We start from the raw sequence: 23,982 nt of genomic DNA on the forward strand, positions 1-23,982 counted from the left end.
CAGTTTAGATGGTGGCTTTTTCTGACTCATAATGATCGCTTTTCTTGGCAACATGTTGCTGCTACGTCACAAGGAACTGGAAAGTTCTGATGAATGTAAAGAAAAATATGGCCATTGTAGGTTCTTTCAAGTGTCTCAACTACTTGTAAACTTTAATTAAAAAACAAACAAACAAACAAATGGGGGCACCTGGGTGGCGCCAGTGGTTAAGCATCTGACTTGGGCTGGGGTCATGGGATCGAGGCCCGCATTGAGCTCCTCACTGAGTGTGGAGCCTGCTTAAGATTCTCTCTCTTTCCCTCTCCCTCTGCCCCTCCCTCCATTTGTGTTTCCTCTCTCTCTCTCTAATAAAGAAAATTTTAAAATCAAACAAGCAGATAAAAAACCAACCAAATGAACAGCTAAGCGTTGGCCATGTGTCTTTACCAGGAGCCATTCAGGAATTTCACAAGCTAAATGCTCCCCAGTCTCCCTTAGAAAGACAAAAAGGATGGACATCTGGATCATATTGGTAAGTGGGTGCTTTAAACATGAGAGAAAATTAGGAGAAAAACCTAAGACTGGATTACTTCCACGAGTTCACTCACCAGTATCTCACCAAGTATTTCTTTCTTTCTTTCTTTCTTTCTTTCTTTCTTTCTTTCTTTCCATCTATCTTTTTTCCTTTTTTTTTTAATATAACAAGCTCATCAGCCATCCTTTTTTCCCCAGTGAGCAATGGCTTGTGACCTCCCAGGTAGCAAGTTCACAGGATAAACATATCAGTTATAATTAATGTTTACTAGGATAAGTGTAAATATTTAAAAACACACAACAGTTCCAGGCACATGTGATTTCCATTTTATTTTATGAAACACTAAAAATCCACTTGTCCACCCCATTAATTATAAGCTGCTCTCAGCCCTGACCTGTATATAATTCCCTCTGACGTAAATTGGAACAAGGTGCTCGAAATGGAAGCAGCCTACACCCCAACTGGGCTACAAAATGTCAAGTTCCCAAACCTCTCAAAAGTGTAACCTGACATTTTTCTAAGATTAGAGGCAGTTTGTGAATTTAAAAAGAGGGCTTAAAGACTCACCACAGTTAAACCTACAGTAACTCCTGAAATATCCAAAGTAAACAGGACTAAAGGGGCTCTGGGGACACCAAAACCTTGCTAAAAGAGAAGAAACACTCTTTAGTAGGCGGTATTTCTTTGCAGAAAATAATGTACATGTGCTTGAGCAGAATTAAGAATGCAACAGTAAACTTCCAGGATTGGAGCCCTCCAGAGATCTAAAGGAATCATGAATGGACGGTGCAAAATGTTTCTCCTTTCGCTCCACATGAATGATTGAGTTTACACTGCCTATTAATCTTAAATGTTGAAGGCAAAGAGAGAGAGAGAGAGAGAGAGAGAGAGAGAGAGATGGATGATTGGTTAACTTTTCGAACAGTATTTTTCTTGACGCAATTGTAATATGTGTTCGTTTATAACGTTCCCCCAAAGCAAAATGCCTGGAGAACAACCTGACCACTGAGAAGCAGCATTCGGCAGACTGATCTTTCTAGTCATTTTTCTATCATCTTAGCCACAAAAATGGGATACTACTTCACATTTTGTTTTGCAAGTTGTTATTTTAAATATAATATACTGAGTGATTTTTCATGTTCAAAGGTTCTTGTGATTTCTCAGGATTAATCTTAAGTACCTTTGAGTACAACCAAAGTATTCCTGCCAGTTGCCAAATCAAATAGACCATGCAAGCTGAAGATTTAATAAATATTAAAATGTGAACAATTTCTTTTTTTCCCATCACAGCATGCATTGTCAATGAGGACAATATTGCCTCCAACGGCGAGAAAATTAGTTCTTGGCAAAAAAAAAAAAAAAATCTTACTCTTTTTATGTACAAAACACAGATATACATAAATATGCAGTATAGTTATAGCAGTAAAATTTCATGGCGGGGGAGGGCAACTAGGAAACAGTATTTGTAAAAGCTCCTTGAGGGATCAACGATGAAAATAGTTTGTGAAACACAAACTACAGCATTGAACTTGTAAACGATTAGCCTTTCACTGTGCCTCAAAGGATGAATTTTTCCATTATAAATGTCTCATCCTTCAATGAATTCCAGCCCCTTTCTTTTTTTAATGATTTTATTTATTTATTCATGAGACACACACAGAGAGAGGCAGAGACAGAAGGAGAAGCAGGCTCCCCATAGGGAGCCCAATATGGGACTCAATCCCAGGACCCTGGGATCACACCCTGAGCCAAAGGCAGACACTCAACCACTGAGCCACTCTGGTGCCCCCCCAACCCCAGCCCGTTTCTAAGTTGGGAGAAACTGAGGTTCCAAGAAGCAGATCTACAGTGAATTTTTTGTGATGTGCTCATGGTCGGCACCTGTTCTATAGGCCGTGTTCTTACTTAGAGACTCACTGGGGTCTGGGTTAGGAGGCACATGTTCAGCGAGAAGATGCTCTGAAGACAGGTGAAGAGATCATCTCTGAAAGCTCTTGGACTGAGTCTGCAGGTCAACCTGGAGCAGCTCTTGCTCTGTGCTGCCCTCTGGTGCTGTCTGGGCTTCCAGGATGCTCCTTCCCAATGACCTGAAGTTGCTCCAAAATGGTGGGACCATTTGCCTTCAGGGGTTTCTTGGCACCAACGTGCAGGAGGTGGTCACAGAGAGAAAAGAAGGCCCAAAGACATAGATTTTCTTGCAGGAAGAAGCAAGTGTCAGGAGGAAGGAAAAGCCATGGAGTTACTCATGTGCCCTTTCACCCTGGGAGAGAGTGGACCAGCTGCCCACACAGCTGTTGTCATCCTAGGCAACGCAGCTCCCAAAGGAGCAAGGCAGCAGCCGGAAATCTTCACTTTCTGTGCTAGGTGGAATTTCCCAAATGGTAGCCTGAAGATGTCGGCCCTAACCCCCAGAACCTCTGATGTGAGCTATCACGCCCTCAATTGCATTGTTACATAGCATGGCTGACGTCAGGGGAGGGAGATGATCCAGAGGGGCCTGACCTGAGCACGTGGGTCCTTAAAAAAGAAAGGTTTTCCCACCTGATGGTGGAAGAGGAACTTACACACATCAGTGTGTGTGTGTGTGTGTGTGCAAAAGACTCAATGTGCTGTTGTACTTCGAGGATGGAGAGGGCCACGTGAGAAGGAATGCAGGTGGCCCCCCAGGAAGACAGAGTGGACTTGGCTGACAGCGATCAAGGAAATGGGGACTTCAGTCCCCAAATCGCAGGAAAATGAATCTGTCAACAACAGGTGTGAGCTTGGCAGCGGATTCTTCCCCAGGGCCTCCAGATCAGAGCCGAGCCTAGCCAACACCTTGACTTCAGCTTCAATGAGACCCTGAGCAGAGAAGAGAGCGGGCCACCCAGACCTGTGACCTGCAGAGCCACCAGCTAATGAACACATACGGTTTTAACTTGTAAGTTTGTGGTGACTGGCTACGCAACAATAGTCACGAATACACTTTCCTCCTTTCAGTACTCAACCATCATATCACTTATACCAGCGCACGACATCCCGGCCATGTTGGTCTCCCAGGTCACAGACCCTGCGTCGGTGACAATCTGCTCAAATAAAGTTTCCAATCCTGGGCCTCTCACTGGGCTCTCGACCCTTTGAGAACCTACAAGAAATCCTGCCAGTCAAGCCATAGCTCTTGACCCCTGTTCCAATAGATGGTCCCTCAGGAGGATTTTCATGGCCTTCCCCTTAAATGATGTTCTCAGTGCCCTCCGCCACCTGGTTTACTTGGTGCTTCATGGCTTCTCCAGCCCGGGCATCCAGCTGATGGATCTCACTTGGACTGTGTTCTACCTGCTAAGAACTCTGAACGGTGGGTGCATCAGCCTCTCGCAGTCCCTAGTGCCTTCATTTTGCTACTTGGGCTGATCACAGGATCACGGAGGGAAATTAAGTGGACGTCTGGATACGCTTCCATGTCTTAATTTTCCTAACTCTTCTGTAGGGAAGATAGAAGCAGGGATTGCTAAGGTGCAAAGCCTTAGGTGATTAGGCACCGCGTGGGGCTGAACATGAAGCTTTCCCAGTATCTTATCACCTCTGGTACCTGCTGCACATTGTACATCTCTCTACGCCTCCTTTTCGCTCATTTAGAAAAGAGTAGTAGTAAGAGTATTTACCTCCTAGAGCTGCAAGTAGAACTAGAGCTGGTAAAAGCCCATATCACAGAAACTGGAGTACGCAAACACTTTAAATGTCGCAGTGAGAAGAATTTAGATAACAGTTTGCATAAAATACTTTCAACTTTTCTGGAGGGAGCTTTGTAAATAATCTCTTTATCTCTTCTATCACCACAAGAAAAAAAAGCCACAGTTAACTTTCCTGATGGCAGACGTTAGCTTTGACCAATTGAGTATTGTGGGACATGGAGACAATAACTGGACATGGATGCCGCCTTCAATACTCTGGCCAAGAAGGAAAGAGTTTTAGGATTAGGAAGAAAGTTCTGCAGTTGCCACACTCGTAAGGAGATTTCTATTGGTATTGCTGTAAAGTTAACTAAACCCCAAGCCCCCTGAGGACAGAGCCCACATATAATTCACCATGGAGAGCCACATGGTCTACGGAAAGCTGTGGCCTCAGTGGGCACTTGACGTAGTCATGCACCAAAAGATCAGTTCCAGAGTGAAATTTATGCTGAAAATTGTGGTGAGCTCGACATTTGATTCCTCCCCCCCCCCCGAATTCTCTTATTTATGATCCCAGTGAATATAGATTCCATTTCTCTTCAAATGAATGGATCTAAACACCTCCGTTACAGAACTGAAGGGGATGTTTGGGGGTCGAGGGCAGTAGGTCAGACGTCCGCCAAGTCTCTATGTTCTTCAACTTCTGGCTTCTGCTCAAATCAGGAAATAACTCCCCAAAATGTGGTGTAAAACGGCCAACATATTTCCAACTGTTCTCTTCCTTTTGCATTTCCGGCTCATTACCGGGGAAGTATTTCCAGCATCCTAGCGGCCACATCCCGTGCCAGTCATCTAACACCAAATGCTCCCTCCTGGATTGGAACGTTGGGGACAGTTATTTCCAGGTCTAAGAGACACCCTTGCTGAACAGCTTTTCTTTCTGTAAATTAGTTGTCATTAAAATAACAATGGATGCACTCATCAGTCAAATTAAAGATCATCTCTCTGAAAGTGTGTCAAATGCAGATAAAAGTATAAAGAAGCATTGTTGATAGGTTTTTTTAAAAATGTGAACTTAATGAATAACTTTGCTCTTAAAATACAGCAGCCAGGGGCAATGAAGAATTCCCAGGGCTTTAAATCCACAGCCTTGGCAGACTTCTTAATGGCCTCTGTTCAAGATATTCCCTGACTTAAAAAATAAAAATCTCAAAACCACACAAGGTACCATTATTATACTCTAAATACTCTTAAGAAAAGATCCTATTAGCTGATTTTTCAAAATTTGCTAAAAAGTGGACTGGTGCAATTTAGTCTCTCAATAGCTTGGCCTTTAAATCTAATGTAGCATTATTTATTGCTTGGGTAAGGAATTTAACTTGCTTTACAACAAATTGTGGATTGGCCGAGTACCTTTCTAAGCCATTAGCCCAGAGCCGGGATCTGCAAACCACAGCCCTCTGCCTGTTTTGTGTGGCCCACAAGCTAGAAATGGTTTTTACATTTTTAAGTGGTTGGAGGGGAAAAAAATCAAAAGGGTATCTTGTGATATGTGAAAATTACATGAAATTCAAATGTCAATGTCCAATCGTTTCTGCCTATTGCTTATGGCTGAGTTGAGTCATTTTGACCGAGATTGGGTGGCCTGCAAAGCCCAAAATACTATCTGGTTTTTATGAACAAGTTTGCTGACCCCTGGCCTAGACACATGTGGTATGAGAAGGGTACCAACAGCTTAAACTTCACCCCTTGAGTGTGGGAGTGTCCACAGATCCTGGAAGTCTCATGACCTAGCTCTGCACACTGCCCCACTACACTTACACACACACACACATTTTCCCCAGCTATTGGGTTGAAGAAAGAGGGAAGTAACCAATAGCAGAGCCCACTTCTATTCTCTAGGGAATATTCTGCTGGTTCCCTTTAGAGAGATGGAGCAGAGGGAGATAGAGAGATAATTAACAAGTGGTTCCTGACCTTTTAACCATGAAGGACCTCTTCTTCTTCTTCTTTTTCTTTATTTTTTTAAGGCTAGGTGCTGCGCTTATCATTTTGAAAATCAGTTTTACTGAAATGTAATTCAGTGGTTTTAGTGTTTTCACAGAGTTGTGGCACCACCACCACCACTATTTAATTCCAGAACATTCTCATCACTGCCACTCCCCACCCCCCAAAAGAAACTCTGTACCCATTAGCAGTCACTCCCCACCCATTTTCTCTTCCTCCTGACTCCTGGCAACCACGAATCTACTTTCTGTTTCTATGAAATGTGTTTATTCTGGACCTTTCATATAAATAGATCACACACTATGTGGCCCTTTATGACTGGCTTCTCTTACTTAGCACAATGGTTTTTAAAAACTTCCTCACTTTTAACTTCACAAATCTCCAGGTTTAGGGCAGCCCGGGTGGCTCAGCGGTTTAGCGCGGCCTTCGGCCCAGGGCGTGATCCTGGAGTCCCGGGATCGAGTCCCAACGTCGGGCTCCCTGCATGGAGCCTGCTTCTCCTTCTGCCTGTGTCTCTGCCTCTCTCTCTGTCTCTCATGAATAAATAAATAAAATCTTAAAAAAAAGAAGTATCTGATGAAAATAATCATTTAAAAGTAATGAACACAATTTTCTCTGAGTTTTTTGAAATGATAAAAATAGCCCACAAACCATTCTTCCCGTCCACAGGGATGCCTGTGTGTCTCGGCAACACCGTTCAGGACATCACTCTGTGGCCAGATGCTCATTCTGTCATTTACTCAACAAATATTTATGGAGCGCCTGGTACCTGCCCAGTACTGTGCTAGGCAGGCGGCAAGACAGGCCTGACTTCCAGATCTAGTTCTTCAAGACCTTACTTTTCACCAGTCACTGGCTCGATCTGTCAACCCCTGAACACCTCATTGCCAACACGTTGTATGTATTTTCCAGGGTTTCCATCTTTTCTGTAAAAATGATGTCATTTCTTAAGATGTTCAAAAGAATTTCAGTTGCTTTCCAGTCTCCAGATATCTGAAGAAAGCTCCTGATTCCTAATTCCCTTCTTTTCCCACTTATCCACCCTCTATTTTCTTCTCTTCCACCTTAGGATTCCATTCGTTGATAATCATGTTGAGTCCCATAGCACGCACCAAGATACGACAAATATCCGTGGAGTATCAGACAAGCAAAAGGACGAACTTCAAACCTTGTCCATTAATGATTTTTTTTCTCAGTTCCTAGATGCCCACCATTCTGTTATTGCTCGCTCACTAGCAAAGACTCAGAATCTCCACTCCAGAAGTGGGCTAGGCAAAGTCCGTATAATCCAAGCAGCAAGAGTTTTAAATGGTGGCTTTAAGATCACTGGGTATTAGAAGCCGAATGGTATCTCTTTCCTCCAATCAGGCAAGTCTCTCCCACGGACAGATCATTTAACTGTTGGACATTTGTACTTACTAACATTGCTTGATCCTAAAGGATAGAGTCCAAATCAAACACATCTGGGCATATTTAACCTGGAAAAATGCCCCCAGAAGGCCCTGCTAGCTTTGTCTTTGAAGTGCTGTCAGAGAACAGAGTAACTGCACGTGTTCTGTGCTGTGTAGAGGGGTCCAAACATGGGTAAAAGCAATAGGGAGACAGAGATTTCACGTGAGGACAAACCGTACCTGCGAACGACGCCCCAGATGGGAAGGGAGCTCAGGAGAATCCCCTCCCCTGCTGTGCTAGCCTTCCTGGGTGCCACCAGAAAAGGTATGCTGGGGACATTATGGGAATTCAAACGGGACAAGGTACGAAGAAATGAACCAAAGACTTTCAACTCCCAGTGACGTAAAGTCTGTGCCATGGGTGATGTGTAAGGAATTCAGCTGGGGGGATCTTTAGTTTAAAGCCACTATGATGGTTCAACCCTAAAAACTGGGGTGTTTTTGAAAGTGATGAAGATCATGTCTCAGTGGTCAATGGTAACATAATTTTTAAAGCATTTATGCAGCAATTTAGCAAACAGAAAGAAAAGCATTTGTTAACACGTGTAGGTAAATGTTAGAGATTATTAACCTGTCCAGATTATTTAATATTATAGCTTTTTGTTAAAAAAAAGTTGCTTGGGCAAAAGGCCAAAAGTAGCCTTTTGGAATGAAAAAGAAAAACTATATATTCATGCTTATAATTCGGATGATAAATACTGACTATATATAGATTCTTTTTAAAAAATATATTTAGATTCTTAACATGGTCATTAGACAAGAGCTCCAGGAGAAAACCTGAAATTTAGAAACACAAAGCCATATATGTTTTTTACAAGAAAATCATGAACTATATATAGGGAGGGCTCTACCTCGACATTAATTTCGAAGAACACAGTAATTTAAAATCTAGAAGCACTGTATCACTTTAGGCTGGAACTAATGAGAAATACTCTTCATTTCTTGAAATGACATTACATTTCTTGAAATGCCACTGATTCAAAGTTAAAAATCTCAAGCTATTATACACTTTGAAATAATTTTAGGAGGGAAAAAACATGAATTGTCTCTCCTATAAACACCTTTAAGACTGACATACTTTTTCTTCTATTGAATATTGCTTTCTTATCATATATTACAGCTTGAGGGGCTCCAATGAGACTTAGTACCAGGTAAAGTGTTTGAAAATCCCTACAGCTTCAATTATGATGTTCGATTACATGGAGAGGACATTTTATCCCATATAACCAATGTTACATTAAAAAAATGATCTTTCTATTCATTAATTCAATAATCCATACATTCACCAGATAGGCAAATAAGTTTTGTGCTAGGCATTGGGAAAAATTCAGATCCTCCGCTGTACAGGTTTCGAGGACTTATTCAAAGAATTGCATAAAAAAACTGCCAAAAAATTGAAGTCTTTCTTTCTTTACTGACATTTTATGGATTTCAGGGAACATTCAGCTGCTGTTATAACCTCAGCAAATCAATCCCAATTTGTAAGAAGATATTGTAACCCTAAAAGGTCACCTCATGTGTTCCTTGCATAGGAAGGACTAAGGGAGGGCAAAGATGAGCACGACTGGAGACCAACGTGCCATATTTGATTTGTCCCCTGACACTGTACCTTTAAAAGAGAGCTTTGTCAGGCAATACTGGATATGAGAGGTCTGTTATTTCGAGGTCTGGTACCCCTTTGCTATATAACTCCAAAAAATAAATGAACCTCTTGCTCTGCTCATCAAAAGGACTATGCAGGAAACACAAAAGTGTGTGATGTTACTAGAAGATAGATTTTATTTTTTTTAAAGATTGTATTCATTTATTTGAGATGGAGAGAGAACAAGCAGGGGGAGGAGCAGAGGGAGATGGAGAAGCAGACTCCGCACTGAGCAGGGAGCCCGACGTGGGGCTCAGTCCCAGGACCCCGAGATCATGACCTGAGCCGAAGGCAGACGCTTAACCGACTGAGCCACCCAGGGGCCCCAAGAAGACATATCTTAAATGAAGTTATAATGCTATGACTTCGGAGAGACTTTCTGGAAGAATATTAAATTAAGAAAACCAGTATCATATCCTACAAGGGCAATTTTAGCCTATGAAGAAATGTGTATTCGCGTGTTAGAAGCCAAACCTCCTCTACGTAATCCTGTAAACAAAGGAAGATCATTTTCTTGGCTCATAGGGATACAATATTTCTTTCTCCAAAGCCTTTTCTCAACATAATGTACAAATCCTTTTGGGCACTTTTGAAATAGACTCAAGCATTTTCAAGTATTATTTGTCATAATGAAATGAATACACTTACAAATGTTATTCTATCATGTGGGGAGTCGATCCGTATCTCGGTCTACTCTTTTTCCTTTCTTGGCAAATAGTCTTATTAAAACTCATACACTCCCGAGAGCCTTTGCTGTATTTAAGTGTCACTTGAGTTTAGTGCGATGGGATCACAGGCGTGTAGAAAAGAACAAAACCACTTCAGGACACACCTTCATCTAGAAATAGCGATACCTCCAGGCAGTTTATAAATCTCTACTCCTGAGAAAGAAAGGCTCCATTCTGCATTGGCTCAGCGTTCCCGGGGGATTTGTACTACAATACCACTCAGTGGTGTCATTTACAGGCAGGGCCATAATGGCTGTGAATTAATGATAACTATTGTCCACATTTTTGAGCACGCTGTAACAATTTACATTCTGTTGCTAATAAAACGAGGAAAGGGTGACAAATAAAAGTGGAATTTAAATTGGATAACTGATATGGTAAGATGTAATTTTTATGTGAGGTTATAGTTTATTCTTTTCTCTGGTAATCTGTGACTTGCATGTAAATATAAAGCACATATTTTAATTCTTAAAGCCATAAGAATATACCATCTACAATATTTCAAACAATAATTACTTTCACCCTCTTTAACGTCTGCAATAGAAAACTACATTTACATACTAAGATATAATAAATATGAAATATATTATTTTTACCTTGTAAACATAAGCTAAGGTTTAAAAAATGGTATTTTTACACAATGAAGTAATTATTTTTACCACATAGTTATAATTTAAGATTTAAAAACCAACTGTATTTTCTCTTGCCTGTTTTGGAGTTGTTTTAAACGTCTTAAAATGTCTACCATTAGAGAATTCAGTGAACAAGTTAAATCAGAGGAATATCCAGGACTGTGCCAATTTCTCTATGAAACTCCCTGTGCACACATGGATATACCCCATTCATAAAGATATTATTTATTCTGTTTTATATCTGTTGAAATAGTCATGATATCTAACATTAAGTGATCAACTATCAATACAAAGTAAAATAAAACCACACTTGCACAAAGTTTTGTTTTTAATTACGTGTGTCCGATTCGCATAAGCTCTGCAAGAAACAAGGGCCGATATCTTTCTCCATTAACCACTAATTTTCAGCCGTAAGGTGCAGAAGCAGATTTAAAGACATTGGTACTTATCAGAAGGGACCAGGCAGGCAGGCACCCAAATCTACCTCGTGGTAAGATGCTCAAGTGCTTGCAACCCAGTGAGCTACCCTGAAGGTTGACATTCTCCTTCTCATCTACCTAGACCAGTGATTCTCAAAGGGGAGGGAGGGGTATTTTGCCCCCAGTGGACATGTGGCAGGTCTGGAGACATTTTTGGTTATCAGGTCTTGGGAGGGTGCAGGGGTTGCTACTGGCGTCCAATGGGTAGAGACCAAAGATACTGCTCAACATCCTAGGATACACGGAAGAGCCCCACAAACAACTGTCCAACCACAAATGTCAACAGCGCCAAGGCTGAGAAACCCTGCCCTGGAAGAAACTAGATTGGGTGTTGGGGAACATTTAGGATGCAAGCCCAAAGAGGCTGTGAAGGTGTGTTTGCGTATATATTGCCCATCTGTACATATATCGACAATGGAGCTGGGTCATGCCCCTATTTAACTTAAGCAAATGCAAAGGCAAGGGACCATGTTTGGGGGAAGAGAAAGTTGAAATGTTCGACAACTCTTCCCAGCATTAAATCGGTCTATTCCCCAAGGTGAATATGTGTGAAGTGTGGGTCCGCTGTGTCTTGAGGAAGTATCAATTCTCTGTGTTTCTCAGAGTGTAAATCGAAGGCCAATCTAACGTTGAAAGACCTATTTTACACAACACTGCTCCTTTATTGCTTATCAGCATCCTAGCCAGGGCTTCACTGGAGACCCAGCAATCACTGGGAATTTTGACAATTCAGCCGTGCACCAAGACAAGCCCATATAGGTATGAGAATTTTACCGGGGAGGTATTGACTACAGCTACATCAGATTATGAAAATATTTCTTCATCTTTTAAAAAACCAATATGTATGAGATACCACTGCACACCTACCAGAATGGACAAAATAAAAGTAGGAACAACACCAATGCTGGGGAAGATGCAGAGAAACTGGGTCACTGACCATCGCCGGTGGGAATGTGTGATGGTTCGGCCACTCCGGAATGCTGTTTGGCAGTGGAGTATAAAATGTAACATGCGCTTCCCACATGACTCAGCAATCACACTTCCCATCACAAAGAAATGGAAATCTATGGTCACACAAAATCCTGTACACCAATGCTCATGGCAAATTATCTGTAATAGCCCCATACTGGAAACAGCCCAAATATCCCTCAACAGATACTCGGTTAAACTGCAGTGCAACCACACTGTGGAATACTACTCAGTAATGAAGAAAATCAAACTAGCGATCCACGCGACAATTTGGGTGACCTTCCAGAGAATTATGCTGAGTAAAAAATACCAATCTCAGAAGGTTACACACTGCATGATTATATTTATATAATAGTCTTGAAGTAACAAAATTATAGAGATGGAGAACAGATTCCTGGTTGCCAGGGGTTAAGGAGACAGGCATGGGTGAAGGGTACATGGGACCTCCTTGTACACTGGTTCCTAAGGATCTATAATTATTTCAAAATAGAAAAATATTTTTAAAAGCCAGATTTTTATAGGCATCTGGGTGGCTCAGTCGGTTGAATATCTGCCTTTGACTCAGGTCATGATCCTGGGGTCCTGGGATCGAGCCCCGCATTGGACTCCTTGCTCAGGGGGGAGTCTGCTTGTCCCTCTCCCTCTCCTCTCCCCCTGCTCCTGCTCTCTCTCTCTCTCTCTCTCTCTCAAATAAATAAATAAATAAAATCTTTAAAAAAGAAAACCCACATTTCTACACTAACAGAGCCCTGGGAAACAAGAGCATCCAAATGGCCACATTCAGTCGTAGGGTTGGTCATGGCTAGTCTTAGCTCTCAGTAACAGCAGCCCTATGCACCTTCAAAGTATACTTTTTACCAATTCTACCTTCTGTATTTACCGCTCTCCCAAGTAATTTTGTTTTTGCTTGCAGGACAGAAACACATAAACACAAGTATTAATTACAATTTCAGTTCCAAGTAGAGTTTTAAATATAAGGTGCGTAATACTGTAAAATCATGGAACCACTGTAAGGAATAAACAGATGAAGAAGAAATGCTTTCTTGGATCACGCTGTATGACAAAGGCTCCTTTCTTAACCAAACTTTACTCAGGCTGCCTCAGTCCTCCTCTTTTTTTTTTTTTTCCAAAGATTTTACTTATTTACTCACAAGAAACACAGAGAGAGAGAGGCGGAGACACAGGCAGAGGAAGAAGCAGGTTCCCTGTGGGGAGCCCAATGGGGGGCTCGATCCCAGGACCCCGGGATCACGCCCTGAGCCGAAGGCAGATGCTCAACCTTTGAGCCACCCTGGTGCCCTAGTCCTCCTGACTAGGCCTCAATCTTAGCCTCTATCCTTGCTGGGCCTGCATAGCCCAGTGTTAGCAAGAATCCTGCTAAGTCAGTTTAGAGACAATCCCCCACCCTCAAGATCTGGTCACCCTGACCTGCCATCAGGAAGAATCCTCTTAAGTTGGCTTAATAAGAACCCCTCTACCCTGATGTCTCCTGTTAATAGGTTTCCATCATGCTATGAATTTCTAGCTGCACGGACTAAGTCAGATCTCTCTCCCCTATTGCTATCATGAAAGTCCTAAATAAAGTTTTCCTACGGTTTAAACAAGGGTCAGAACAATTTTTCCTGGGACCCGGGGTGGCTCAGTGGTTTAGCGCCGCCTTCAGCCCAGGGCGTGATCTTAAGAGACCTGGGATGGAGTCCCACGTCGGGCTCCCTGCATGGAGCCTGCTTCTCCCTCTGCCTGGGTCTCTGCCTCTCTCTCTTTCTCTCTCTGTCTCTCATGAACAAATAAATAAATTTTTTTTAAAAATTAAAAAAAAATAATTTTTCCTTTAACACATGAAATCTAATGATAAGTGATCGCGTCCATCAATGAGATTTGGTATTGTTTCAGCATATGAGGAGAGCTTGTCCTACAAAGGTACTTTTTAGCAACAAATTAGTTTTCTCACTTTATGGGGATTATTTTTACATATACATGCAAATATACATGCATTTGTGTGCACACATGTCACACACACACACACACACACACACACACACAGATCTGCCTGAAGAGATGCCTTTAGATGACCACATCCCTGCAGTACGTCACTCCACTGTCCATGTGTGTGAATATGCATGATTCTGTACAGGTGGGTGTGTCGTCATTCAGAAGCTAACAAGTGGAAACGTCCATAAAACTCAGACTTGCCTGAAACTTTGTTTCCAGAAAGAGAAAAAAGTAACCTAACATTTCTTGTATGTCTGATATGTAACCAATACTCTTAAGTGTTTTATATTTTATTTTTTCATATATAGTTCTTCATTTAGTCATTACATAAGCCGTATGAGTTGATGACAGTATTTCCATGGACAGGTTTAGAAAGCTTAAGGAATCAAGCCGAGATCACAGAGCTAGCAGGTGGCATATCAAGGTCCTCCCCCAAGGGTCTCTGAGATTGTGCTTCCAAATCTACTGCCTGGAGACAGTCTCTTAACTAAATAGTAGTTTTATCTCTGTCAAAATAATGTCAAACATCATTGCATGACCTGGTGTTTTCAGTTTTTTTTTTTTTTTTAAAGAAAGATGCCTTTGTTCAAATGAAATCTCTTAATCAGAAGCCCAATATTTTAGAAGAACAGAAGGAAACTCCCGAGCTTTTTGTGTTGAACAGCAGGGAACTGGAGGATGGTTCTTGCTCCCTCATCTCTTTGCTTCCTGTGTCTGGGCAAAACCACTCTCCTTCCACCCAAGCATCTCTGCAGACGTTCTGAGGAGGGAAGGTAGACACAGCACTGGACTACCACCAGTCTACTACCACTGGAGGAGATTCTCCGTGGATCCCTTGCACCTCACACACCTTATGAGCAGAGGCACTGGGGGGCTTTGTTTCAGATGATCTTTTGTGTCTAGCGAACAGTCTTAGAAAACAAAGATCCTGTCTCCCCACAGAGCAACGGGTAGCTGTACTTACCGTCTATAGTAAGAGATTCAGGTTCGGGACCCCTGGGGGGCTCAGCGGTTGAGCGTCTGCTTTTGGCCCAGGGCATGATCCCGGGTTCCTGGTTTGAGTCCTGCATCGGTCTCCCTGCAGGGAGCCTGCTTCTCCCTCTGCCTGTGTCTCTGCCTCTCTCTCTGGGTCTCTCATGAATAAATAAATAAAATCTTTAAAAAGAAGAGAGACATTCAGATTCTCCAGCTCAGGATCCACACCCACAGGGCAAATCTACCACCTGCACAGCATCCAGCCAGGCTGCTCTGGGTTACCCTGTGGGATTGGGGCTGGCGAGAACGAGTGCGATCCTGGGGCTCATGCTGCTTGCTGTGCCGTGTGAGTGATAAAACCCTCTGTCTCTGCCCCAGGAGTCTCATGTCTTCTGCCAACACTCAAGAAAACAGTGGCAGGAGAACCTGTTAGCTAGCAAGTAGGGGAAATCCTCAAACCCTTCACAATTCTTTGTTTTTTTTAATTTTTTATGATAGTCACAGAGAGAGAGAGAGAGAGAGGCAGAGAAAGGCAGAGGGAGAAGCAGGCTCCATGCACCGGGAGCCCGACTCGGAATTCGATCCCGAATCTCCAGGATCGCGCCCTGGGCCAAAGGCAGGCGCTAAACCGCTGTGCCACCCAGGGATCCCCCTTCACAGTTCTTGACAACCACCACTCTATAACTTATTTAACACACATTTACATAGTATTTAGTCTGTATTAGGTGCTCTTCTAAGTGAGAGACTAACTCACTTAATCTTCATAATAACCCTGTAAGATAGATACTGTGACTATTATTTCCATTTCACTGGGGAGGTAACTGCAATCATCATGATGAAGTAGGTGGATCATTCCCATAAAATGATAAGTACTTGTATATATTTACAAGCATGAAATGATTTTCCTTATTTTTAAAAAGATTTTATTTATTTATTCATGAGAGACAGAGAGAGAGAGGCAGAGACATAGGCCGAGGGAGAAGCAGACTCCCTGCAGAGAGCCTGAAGCAGGACTCAATCCCAGGACCCTGGGATCACGACCTGAGCCAAAGACAGATGCTCAACCAGTGAGCCACCCAGGCGCCCCGGATTTTCCTTATTAAAAGAAAGAACATACCTTGAAACCTCAGACCCAGGCAACTGCTCTCCTCTGGTTGGTCATAAAGCCCCAGTCTTCCTGAAGGCTGACACAAAACCCCATGGGGCAGAAATATTAAAAACCACTCATAATTGACCTTTGGTATTTTGAGAGGAAAAGTAGAGGCTATTGCCCTAAAGATTTTTCCAGGGTCTTGAGTATTTAAAGTGGGCCCTCTTATGTCCTTGGAAACGGTCATAATTCCAACAAACTGAGTACTAACAACATGAGCATCCTCCCAGAATTAGACCTTCAGTAGCAAGCAAATTTGGAGGTTATTTGTGCTTTATAAAGCTCAGGCACTTGACATTCGTTAGCTAGGGAGTGGAAGACAAAGCGATAAACAGGCCTAGAAATCTGGACTCTTGCATGAATGCTTGCTGTGAACCAGTTCCACTTTCATTCATATAAAATCTTCAGAAATTAGCTACTTTATGATAGGAGTCCTTTTCGGATTACTTCCAACATACCTGGGGAGAGTCAACAAGATGTATCACTCTGGTGAATGATTATTACAAAGATAGATGGACTAAAATATGAGTATCAGGAACAATCCAAAAAGAAGGATGTGGACAGACACTGACTGCATAAGAAATGCTAACGGCCCTAAAATACATGCAAAGATGTTCAACATCACCCAGAAGAGAAACAAACGGAAAGCTACACAGAGATACCTCTTTTCACGTATTAAGTAGGCGAAAATGTAGAAGGTGGATGATGCACTCTCTGGGGAAGCTCTGGGGAAGCACTTGCACACACCGGGTAGGCAATTTTACTTATTCGTCGAAATTAGAAACTGACCCAGCAATTCCATTTCTTAGGATTTGTAATACAGACACACCCACCCCACACCAACTGATGGATGTCTGAGGCTTTTCTAGGCACACTGTTTTAAAAGCAAAAGATAGGATACAACCCACATGATCAGCAGGGGAAGGGGCAGATAAATCACAGCACGTCATCACGATGGAATGCTGCGCCCGTTGTTTAGGAAAAGGCAGAGGGAAGGGGATCCCTGGGTGGCTCAGCCGTTTGGTGCCTGCCTTAGGTCCAGGGCGTGATCCTGGAGTCCTGGGATCGAGTCCCACATCGGGCTCCCCGCATGGAGCCTGCTTCTCCCTCTGCCTATGTCTCTCCCTCTCTCTCATGAGTAAATAAATAAAATATTTTTTTAAAAAAAGGAAAAGGCAGAGGGAAGCTCTGGGCAAACTTGTGGAAAGATCTCCAGGATAAAGTGGGGGGGTAAAAGGGTGCAAGTAGTGTATGTGAAAGGCCACTATCTACATAAAATGAGGGAAATATTTTCCTAGTCTGCCTCCGATAATCAGAATTGCTGGGAGTCTCCCATCAATACCTAGAAATGGAGATCACTCTCAGAGACACACAATGTACTTCACATCTTGGCCAGCTCAGGAATGATAATGTTTATACACTCACTAGGGACTTCAGAAATCCTCTAAGTTTTTCTTCAGTGCTAGTATTTAAGGGGCACCTGGGTGGCTCAGTCGACTAGGCACCTGCCTTTGGCTCAGGTCATGATCTCAGGGTCCTGGGATCCAGCCCCACATCACATCAGGCTCCCTGCTCAGCAGAGAGCCTGCTCCTCCCTCTGCCCCTTCCTCTGCTCATACTCTCTCTACATCAAATAAATAAATAAAATCTTTAAAAGAGAGAGAAAGAGAGAGAGAGAGAGAGAGAGAGAGAGAGAGAGAGAGAGAGAGAGATGCTAGTATTTAAATTGGCATGAGGATAATGTGGACACTCTGATACTCTGAGTTGACACTCTGAGTCGACGGTTCAAACAAGGTTCGAAGCCCTCTGAGATTACAGGCCTCGCGCCTAGGCCAGTGACTTTCAGACTGTTCCCTGAAATGACCCACAGCCAGTCAGCAGTTTACCTGGTTAAAACTCAGCCGGTTTGGTAGTGCTTTGAAGGGGATGTTCCCTTCTTGGGTTTTCTGCATTCAGACAAGATTTGCAGAGGAGCTAACAACAAAGGGATTTAATTAGAAAACAAGAGCATACTGTGGGTCGCTTTTTGAAGAGGAACCACGAATACATATTCTTGTGGGCTTTTGCCTGATTGCGTTTGTTAATAAGGAATGCCAAAACATGTGCACCAAAAACCATTCAAGGTCTTTTGGTAGCAAATTATACTTGTAAATTTGATGTAAGTTGATCACTGGAAGAACTCACACTCTTTGAAGATCTGAATTCATAAATGTATGAAAGAATTAAGTGGTTCTTTCCCCTAGTGATATAAAGTATTAAATGGCAGGGAAAAAAATGTGTTTGAAATCAACGGAGGAAATAATTCATTTTGAAAATTATCCCATAAAAATGTTAAATAGGAAAAATATGTTGGGCCAGTTTCTACTGGATAAATAGAGCAGAAATACACAGTGGGCCAGCCTAAGGCCGATGGGCCGGGAAATGTCCCATCAAGCTCTTTGTCTTCTGTAATTTTCTTGTTACTCAACTCGGGACAGTGTTAGGCACAGTCATCTATTCCACCCCCAAACGACAAAGAAAGGGAGACTAACTCTGATCAGCAGAAAACTGGCTGGCCTTGGGAGCCTTCAACGGGGCAGTGGCTCCTGATCAAGGAGAAATGAATGTCTTTGAAGACTGCATCTTAGATTGTTTTGTTAATACATGAAATTCTCTCTTTATCATGCAGAAGACTCGTTTCAAAAGGAAAGTGCAAGTCAATGAGGATTAGTTTGGCTTCTCGGAGGTCGGAACTAAATCTACAAAACGAAGAAAACGAGGCTGAAATAAACAAGAATGTGAAATTGCTCATCCGCGGGGATGATGTAACTAATACTGACATAATTTCCAAGCACGAAAGCAAAACTAGGTCAAAGCATGTTGGCCTAACATAATAAGCATTTTCGCTCCCAGAATTTTACCATGTAGGCTGTGTCTGCAGGCATTAATGTCTTCTGTTATCAATGTTCGGGGCTGTCACAAACAATTCATGTCTTATCACTCTTTGTTAGTTAAACCAAAACAATGTAGTTTACATGTGAACTATTCCATTCTGACAGCTGAAATGTTAGAAAGGGGAAATGTTAAAAATATTCAGGAAGTGTCTCCTCCAGGCTGAGAAGCACTGATCAGTAAATATTTATTATTTAATCGTCTCCTATCACGTTCTCCTCCACTCCGAATTTTTTCTTACTCAGTTATTCTGACTTTTATTATTCCTTCTTTCACCCAGAGTCATATGGAGAGGGCGGGAGCATCGATACCTCTTTAGAAATCCTCTTTACACCCTGACCGATGAGAAAAACCTCAACTGAGTCCATCAGTGAGTAGCCAATTTTTCTATTCTGCCTTCCCCAGATGCAGACTAAAACAACTCATACTTGCTTCGCCCTTCTGTTTGCTCCATTTCATTTTCCTTCACAAAGCACCCCTGATTAATTCACAGAGAAAGGGACTCCCCTCGCTCCTACAACTTTTTTCTGTGTAAACATAATCCTCCTAAGGTTTTGCTCTCTGATGTGTTCACACTTACCTAAAATCAGAGCAAAGACTATGTAGACAAAAGTAGCACAAAATCCAAAGATGAGGCTGTGTGACCATTTGGATTTTTCAGATAGTATTTGCTCCTTACAGGGGATGATCACAGTCCTTCCTGATTCTTGACTCCTTAGAAACCATCGACCCCGCTGGAACCATCTTGGCATTTATCAGCACATTAAATTAGGCCGTGACCCCAAAACACCCAAATTACATCTTACCAGAAGGCATATGGTGTAGTCAAAAGACAGTAAGATGGGGAGTCCATAAGACTCAGGTTCTAGAAGTAAACCTGCTCATACCTTTGCTCCCTGATGGAGGGGACAGCATTCTTCTGAGTGACAACTTCAACCCACAAGTGCTCAACTTTTCATCAGTACTCTTCGCATGTCCTAAATAAAGATTTCTAATATTTGGTGATGTCTTCCATTTATCTGTTTCTTTATCTGGTCATTCATCTCGTTATTGGCAAGTGAGCATTCAACAAATTCCACTTGTCCACAAACAGCTCCTTTCTTCTTAATTATTTGGTGAAGGCCACTTCAAAATACATACAACTGAAGCCACACTCTACCGCTTGACATATGACAGATAACATAGTCTACTGCGTGAACCCTTTGAAAATGTATTAGTCCCGTTGTCTCCCTAAACCATTAAATGTCTCAGAAATTTCTATTTCATCATTTTAACCATAACTCTCAGATGGTCTGTCACACCCAGAAGCAGTGAAAATGCTTTGTCCAGCATATGTCTTAAATTTCGTAGAGGAAATGTGGCCGCCATGTGCAGAGGATAGAGCAGGAGACTTCAGTCTCCTCTCAGAAACATTCTCTCAGTTGCTGAGTGACCTTGGGCGTGCCACTCCCCTGGCAAAATAAACCAACTGCACATGGCCCAAAGGCCTAAGACACCAGGTTGGGCTTCATGAGAGCAAGAAGCAGACTCTGGTTTTGCTTTTAGGCTTTGAGCTATGGGAGGACACATCCCATTTCTTAACCGCTTCTGTAGCCCCATCATGGAGAGTCTAAGCAAAGCTGCCGGCCACGCTCCAGGCTGTGTCCTCACCCAGAACACAACCGCATGGGTTACCTGGTTAAGCAATTGCAACCTACTTTTATGTTTCATGTTTCTCTCAGGTCAAACCATTCGGCCCTTGCCGTTCCCCAACCCTTCTAACATCCTTTCTTCCTCTTGAAAATGGTTTCTGGAATATGCTCTTTCCTGTCAAAATTCATCTAGCACATGCTCACAAAATATTTACTGATTCCCTGTGTGTGCCAGGCACTGTGCTTGGGCCCAGGGATTAAAGGTAATTGAGATGTAACCCTTGCTCTTGAATAACTCAGTCCCAAGATTGGTAGACAAATAATTAACTGGAAACATCCACACCATTTCAAATACTTGTGTGAGGGTGCCTGGGTGGCTCAGGGCATGACCCCGGGGTCCTGGGATCAGAGTCCTGCATCTGGCTCCCCACAGGGAGCCTTTTTCTCCCTCTGCCTGTGTCTCTGCCTCTCTGTGTCTCTCATGAATAAATAAATAAAATCTTAAAAAAAAATACTTGTGTTGATAAGAGGAAGCTCCAGCTCTTTTTCTTTCCATTTATTCTAATCCAATAGACAGTGCTCAGTCTACGAAGAGCATCCTTACAAGCAAGCCAAACCCCCACGTGCTCCGTTTCACTGTCCCCTCACTTGGCTCCCTGTGTTTCCCTGGCCGTCACTCATCAAGACCTCAGTGGGTCCATAAGTTGAAGCAAGATGCTGAGAAAAGAATAAGTGTAGAGGTGGGACTCACGGGTGGAGACATCTGCAAGTCCCATCTGCCAAAGGCATGACCCTGCCCACTGACGTTGTCCTGCAAAGGGCAATCGTGATTTTTTTTTTTTTTTTTTTATAAAGTGGTTTATTTTGTGTTTTTTTTTTAATTTTTTTTTTTTTTTATTTATGATAGTCACAGAGAGAGAGAGAGAGAGGCAGAGACACAGGCAGAGGGAGAAGCAGGCTCCATGCCCCGGGAGCCTGACGTGGGATTCGATCCCGGGTCTCCAGGATCGCGCCCTGGGCCAAAGGCAGGCGCCAAACCGCTGCGCCACCCAGGGATCCCGGCAATCGTGATTTTTAAAGCTCGAGGCTCTACTGCTTTTTCTCCAAGATCCATCCTGAGGTTTGAAAGCCTGAGTCATGAGCTTTAGCTCATCCATATTGCTTCTTCCCCAACACCTGGTGGAGGCCATTGTCTAGAGGAAGGAAGTAGGAGTGTGGTTTGGAGGTGGGGCAGGGCAGGGGCGAGGTTGGGCCATTTAAGAAACTCAAGTCTCTGTGTATTAGGATAGGGGGTCCCAATGGGACCCAGAAGGTATCAGAAAGATGGAGAAGGAAAGGTGTAAACACTAGTGTAAACTTTACCCACTTCAAGAATTACCAAAGTAATGGTAACTCTCTCCTTCTGGGTTCCAGCCTGTGTAACATGTCCTCGAAACTCAGAACTGAATCTGACGTCAATCCGATTGGTTATTTTTTAAGATAGTTCTGGAAATGGAATCATTTCTCATTGGAAAACATCCAGGGTTTCAAAGGACAAACTCTTAGAGCATAAGGTCTTCCTAGATTGGGGACTGCCTTGGAGTTATTTTCCTCTATTGATAAAAATTGGTTAAATTGCTACTTAATAATTATGATAAACGGGGATCCCTGGGTGGCTCAGCAGTTTGGTGCCTGCCTTCGGTCCAGGACATTATCCTGGAGTCCCAGGCTCCTTGCATGGAGCCTGCTTCTCCCTCTGCCTGGGTCTCGGCCTCTCTCCCTCTCTGTGTCTCTCATGAATAAATAAATAAAATCTTAAAAAAAAATAATGATGATGATAAATGTATTTTAACTAGGAATTCGTAACTTTCTACAGATGGATATGTAGCTAAAAATCAACTAACCTTCACAAATCCAAATCACTCGTCAAGTCTCCAAAGTTCAAGAAATCTTTGGCTACCATCAATTTATCAAGTAGATCCTTATCCATACAAGTATAGTTATTAAGAAGCAGGCATTCTGCCCACGAATAACTTACATTATGCTACTGGTACAATAAACTATATATCAGATCAAAAGTCCTTTGAGGGCAGGGATCATATTAAAATCATGTTTGTAGCCCAGAAAGGCATATAATAATCATTTAAAGTAGCTTAAATGAATGGACTACTGAATATATTAATTCTATAAGTACTCAGTAAATGTCCTTGAATAATGTAAGAACAGGAGAGCCTCTGTATTATACTCATCATAAACAGTTGACTGTATATAAAACCTTTAAATCCATTTGCACTACAAATGATCAGTACATCTTCCATTGTTTATGCCTTTTTAAGCCAAAACTTCTTTTATAGCGCAGAGCAGATAAGTTCTTAGTTTTATGTTTGCTTGTTTTGTTTTGTTTCCGGAAAGTCTTCTCTAAACATTTTTTTTTCCAGTGCCGCAATTTTCTGACCTCTTTAACACGACCAGACTTTCTGGAGGCCATTAACCATCCTAATCTGTGTCTGAGGGATATTTTCCTCCGGGGTGGGGGGTGGGGGGGAGGGGGGCGGGGATCTTGTGGATCCAGATGGGTCCCTAATATTTTGTCCTTTCACTGAAATAAATTTCTAGGACGTGCCAGGCCATAAAACTAGGCAAGCAACCTTCTAGAACAAAACCCCGAGATGAGTTTCATGTGAAATAAAAGGAGTTGATAATGAGCCAGAAAGAATCATGTTGATAAAACCATCCCATATCTAAATGGGAGATTAGATTCCTGTTTGACCTGGCTTTGTAGCCCTTTCTTTAATCACAGAGTATTTGATATTCTCTTCCTTGAATGAACTCATTTTCATCGTGGCTTTGGTCACAAGATTAAAGAATCGCTAACTAATTGTTCCAAATAAGCAGGGCAATTCTCCCGGACTCTGATCTGGCTCCCAGCGGCGTCCACCGCCGGCCTGGCCTTCCGTCATACACACTTCAAGCCTGACCTCTGCAGGTGGATAACTGAAATGCACACCGCCCAACCGGACTGCGGCCTTTCTTTGGAAAATCCCACCAAATTCTCAAAATGCAAACGCTCAACACCAAGTACAACAGAGATATTGATGTAATATGTTGGCTTTCCCTTTCGTTTCATAAGTTGCTTTTTGGAAGTAGCAACCGTTTGACTGGAAAGCATTTAAATTTCATCTGCAGAATACTTGGGTCGTGGCTAACCACTCATTCTTTTTGCCCATCGAGAAAAAAATCCACATGATTTGG

At 42.5% G+C, this 23,982-nt stretch overlaps 1 protein-coding gene across 11 annotated transcripts in view; it reads right to left on the minus strand.

The window, feature by feature from the left end:
• Positions 1–23,982, minus strand: part of MID1 (midline 1) — a 593,315-nt gene that overhangs the window by 127,790 nt on the left and 441,543 nt on the right. The window lies entirely within an intron of this gene.

The sequence above is a fragment of the Vulpes vulpes genome, chromosome X, assembly GCF_048418805.1.
Source record: "Vulpes vulpes isolate BD-2025 chromosome X, VulVul3, whole genome shotgun sequence".
Classification (NCBI taxonomy): domain Eukaryota; kingdom Metazoa; phylum Chordata; class Mammalia; order Carnivora; family Canidae; genus Vulpes; species Vulpes vulpes.